This window comes from Parambassis ranga, unplaced genomic scaffold (genome assembly GCF_900634625.1).
Source record: "Parambassis ranga unplaced genomic scaffold, fParRan2.1 scaffold_77_arrow_ctg1, whole genome shotgun sequence".
In the NCBI taxonomy this organism is placed as follows: domain Eukaryota; kingdom Metazoa; phylum Chordata; class Actinopteri; family Ambassidae; genus Parambassis; species Parambassis ranga.
Window position 1 is genome coordinate 55,001 of NW_021144816.1, and position 5,000 is coordinate 60,000.

Below are 5,000 nucleotides of genomic sequence, written 5' to 3' on the forward strand. Positions count from 1 at the left end.
ACTTTTTCCACCTCCAGCACTGATTTTTCTGACTAAGTGCCCAGCGACGGGAGCGCAGAGACCTTCCCCGCTCCCGTCGCTGGGCACTTTGAAACTTTTTCCACCTCCAGCACTGATTTTCTGAGACTAAGTGCCCAGCGACGGGAGCGCAGAGACCTTCCCCGCTCCCGTCGCTGGGCACTTTGAAACTTTTTCCACCTCCAGCACTGATTTTTCTGACTAAGTGCCCAGCGACGGGAGCGCAGAGACCTTCCCCGCTCCCGTCGCTGGGCACTTTGAAACTTTTTCACCCTCCAGCACTGATTTTCTGAGACTAAGTGCCCAGCGACGGGAGCGCAGAGACCTTCCCCGCTCCCGTCGCTGGGCACTTGGAAGAATTACTCAAATCTCTTTCGTGCCCCCTGGTACACCCTAACCCTGCCCTGGATGTCCACCTTAGCTCCAGCATCACCCCCGAGACAGCAACCCCCTATGCCCAGCGGGGTTGCCCGTGCCCGGCCAGCCTAACCCTAACCCTAACCCTGGATGTCCCCCTTAGCTCCAGCATCACCCCCGAGAGAGCAACCCCCCATGCCCAGCGGGGTTGCCCGTGCCCGGCCTAACCCTAACCCTGGATGTCCCCCTTAGCTCCAGCATCACCCCCGAGACAGCAACCCCCTATGCCCAGCAGGGTTGCCCGTGCCCGGCCAGCATAACCCTAACCCTAACCATGGATGTCCCCCTTAGCTCCAGCATCACCCCCGAGAGAGCGACCCCCCATGCCCAGCAGGGTTGCCCGTGCCCGGCCTAGCCCTAACCCTAACCCTGCCCCTGGATGTCCCCCTTAGCTCCAGCATCACCCCCGAGACAGCAACCCCCTATGCCCAGCAGGGTTGCCCGTGCCCGGCCAGCCTAACCCTAACCCTAACCTTGGATGTCCCCCTTAGCTCCAGCATCACCCCCGAGAGAGCAACCCCCCATGCCCAGCAGGGTTGCCCGTGCCCGGCCAGCCTAACCCTAACCCTAACCTTGGATGCCCCCCTTAGCTCCAGCATCACCCCCGAGACAGCAACCCCCTATGCCCAGCAGGGTTGCCCGTGCCCGGCCAGCCTAACCCTAACCCTGCCCTGGATGTCCCCCTTAGCTCCAGCATCACCCCCCGAGAGAGCAACCCTCCATGCCCAGCAGGGTTGCCCGTGCCCGGCCACACATCCCCACCCTCCTCCTCCTCTCCTGGAAGTCACAAAAGCTCCAGTGTGAGAGGGACCCAGCGTTGCCAATGTACCCCGGGGAGGGCCTCCATGACTGGGGTGAAGCTCTTTAGATGTAACCTATGGAGCTTCTGTTTCCGAAAGCTGTGTCCCTGTAATGGTGCAGACGGTGTTTCTGTGACCCCGCAACAAAACCGCCAACCAGGTTGATTTTTCCCGCCTAGCGCAGAGACCTTCCCCGCTTCCGTCGCTGGGCACTTTGAAAAATTCTCAACTTTTTCTCGTGCCCCTGGTACCATAATGCAATGTAATGGAAGAGTGTACCAGGGGCACGAAACGACTTTGGAAAATTTTTCTAAGTGCCCAGCGACGGGAGCGCAGAGACCTCCCCCGCTCCCGTCGCTGGGCCCTTAGCTCCAGCATCACCCCCGAGACAGCAACCCCCTATGCCCAGCAGGGTTGCCCGTGCCCGGCCACCCTAACCCTAACCCTAAGCCCCTGGATGTCCCCCTTAGCTCCAGCATCACCCCCGAGACAGCAACCCCCTATGCCCAGCAGGGTTGCCCGTGCCCGGCCTAACCCTAACCCTAACCCTGCCCCTGGATGTCCCCCTTAGCTCCAGCATCACCCCCGAGACAGCAACCCCCTATGCCCAGCAGGGTTGCCCGTGCCCGGCCACCCTAACCCTAACCCTAACCCTGCCCCTGGATGTCCCCCTTAGCTCCAGCATCACCCCCGAGACAGCAACCCCCTATGCCCAGCAGGGTTGCCCGTGCCCGGCCACCCTAACCCTAACCCTAACCCTGCCCCTGGATGTCCCCCTTAGCTCCAGCATCACCCCCGAGACAGCAACCCCCTATGCCCAGCAGGGTTGCCCGTGCCCGGCCACCCTAACCCTAACCCTAACCCTAACCCTAACCCTGCCCCTGGATGTCCCCCTTAGCTCCAGCATCACCCCCGAGACAGCAACCCCCTATGCCCAGCAGGGTTGCCCGTGCCCGGCCACCCTAACCCTAACCCTAACCCTGCCCTGGATGTCCCCCTTAGCTCCAGCATCACCCCCGAGACAGCAACCCCCTATGCCCAGCAGGGTTGCCGTGCCCGGCCACCCTAACCCTAACCCTAACCCTACCCTAACCCTGCCCCTGGATGTCCCCCTTAGCTCCAGCATTACCCCCGAGACAGCACCCCCTATGCCCAGCAGGGTTGGCCCGTGCCCGGCCTAACCCTAACCCTAACCCTGCGCCCTGGATGTCCCCCTTAGCTCCAGCATCACCCCCCCGAGACAGCAACCCCCTATGCCCAGCAGGGTTGCCCGTGCCCGCCTAACCCTAACCCTAACCCTGCCCCTGATGTCCCCCCCTTAGCTCCAGCATCACCCCCCCGAGACAGCAACCCCCTATGCCCAGCAGGGTTGCCCGTGCCCGGCCTAACCCTAACCCTAACCCTGCCCCTGGATGTCCCCCTTAGCTCCAGCATCACCCCCCGAGAGAGCAACCCTCCATGCCCAGCAGGGTGGCCCATGCCCGGCCACACATCCCCCGCGCGCCCCCTGGCCTCTCCTGGTACTCGCCTTAGCTCCAGCACCACCCCCGTGAGAGCCATCCTCCGTGGGCGCCAGGGGTGGCACATGCCCGGCCACACATCCCCCGCGAGCCCCCTGGCCTCTCCTGGTACTCGCCTTAGCTCCAGCACCACCCCCGGGAGAGCCGACCTCCGTGGCCGCCAGGGGTGGCCCATGCCCGGCCACACAGCCCTCCCCCCGTGCGTCCCCTCTCCTCTCCTGGAAGTCACAGAAGCTCCAGTGTGAGAGGGACCCAGCCTTGCCAATGTACCCCGGGGAGGGCCTCCATGACTGGGGTAAAGCTCGTTAGATGTAACCTATGGAGCTTCTGTTTCCGAAACGTGTGTCCCTATAATGGTGCAGACAGTGTTTCTGTGACTCCGCAGTTTTTCAGCGACGGGAGCGGGGAAGGTCTCTGCGCTCCTGTGCCCAGCGACGGGAGCGCAGAGACCTTCCCCGCTCCCGTCGCTGGGCACTTAGAAAATATTCTGAGAAGTGTTTAGCGACGGGAGCGCAGAGACCTTCCCCGCTCCCGTCGCTGGGCACTTCTCTGAATATTTTCTAAGTGCCCAGCGACGGGAGCGCAGAGACCTTGCCCGCTCCCGTCGCTGGGCACTTAGAAAATATTCAGAGAAGTGTTTAGCGACGGGAGCGCAGAGACCTTCCCCGCTCCCGTCGCTGGGCACTTCTCTGAATATTTTCTAAGTGCCCAGCGACGGGAGCGCAGAGACCTTGCCCGCTCCCGTCGCTGGGCACTTAGAAAATATTCTGAGAAGTGTTTAGCGACGGGAGCGCAGAGACCTTCCCCGCTCCCGTCGCTGGGCACTTCTCTGAATATTTTCTAAGTGCCCAGCGACGGGAGCGCAGAGACCTTGCCCGCTCCCGTCGCTGGGCACTTAGAAAATATTCTGAGAAGTGTTTAGCGACGGGAGCGCAGAGACCTTCCCCGCTCCCGTCGCTGAGCACTTCTCAGAATATTTTCTAAGTGCCCAGCGACGGGAGCGCAGAGACCTTGCCCGCTCCCGTCGCTGAAAGTCCGCTGGAGCTCCGGGAGGGAGGGAGAGATGGCTGGTGGCCGTGTAGGGCGCACCATACTCGGGCAGACACCCTGCCCTTACCCCCCTGTCTCTCTGGAGGTGGAGAATTTTTTTTTTATTTTTCTGATGCCCCTGGTAGTCCGCTGGAGCTCCGGGAGGGAGGGAGAGATGGCTGGTGGCCGTGTAGGGCGCACCATACTCGGGCAGGCACCCTGCCCTTACCCCCCTGTCTCTCTGGAGGTGGAGAATATTTTTTTATTTTTCTGATGCCCCTGGTAGTCCACTGGAGCTCCGGGAGGCAGGGAGAGATGGCTGGCGGCCGTGTAGGGCGCACCATACTCGGGCAGGCACCCTGCCCTTACCCCCCTGTCTCTCTGGAGGTGGAGAATATTTTTTTTATTTTTCTGATGCCCCTGGTAGTCCACTGGAGCTCCGGGAGGGAGGGAGAAATGGCTGGCGGCCGTGTAGGGCGCACCATACTCGGGCAGGCACCCTGCCCTTACCCCCCTGTCTCTCTGGAGGTGGAGAATTTTTTTTTTTATTTTTCTGATGCCCCTGGTAGTCCGCTGGAGCTCCGGGAGGGAGGGAGAGATGGCTGGTGGCCGTGTAGGGCGCACCATACTCGGGCAGGCACCCTGCCCTTACCCCTCTGTCTCTCTGGAGGTGGAGAATATTTTTTTTATTTTTCTGATGCCCCTGGTAGTCCGCTGGAGCTCCGGGAGGGAGGGAGAGATGGCTGGTGGCCGTGTAGGGCGCACCATACTCGGGCAGGCACCCTGCCCTTACCCCCCTGTCTCTCTGGAGGTGGAGAATATTTTTTTATTTTTCTGATGCCCCTGGTAGTCCACTGGAGCTCCGGGAGGCAGGGAGAGATGGCTGGCGGCCGTGTAGGGCGCACCATACTCGGGCAGGCACCCTGCCCTTACCCCCCTGTCTCTCTGGAGGTGGAGAATATTTTTTTTATTTTTCTGATGCCCCTGGTAGTCCACTGGAGCTCCGGGAGGGAGGGAGAAATGGCTGGCGGCCGTGTAGGGCGCACCATACTCGGGCAGGCACCCTGCCCTTACCCCCCTGTCTCTCTGGAGGTGGAGATAATATTTTTTTTATTTTTCTGATGCCCCTGGTAGTCCGCTGGAGCTCCGGGAGGGAGGGAGAGATGGCTGGTGGCCGTGTAGGGCGCACCATACTCGGGCAGGCACCCTGCCCTTA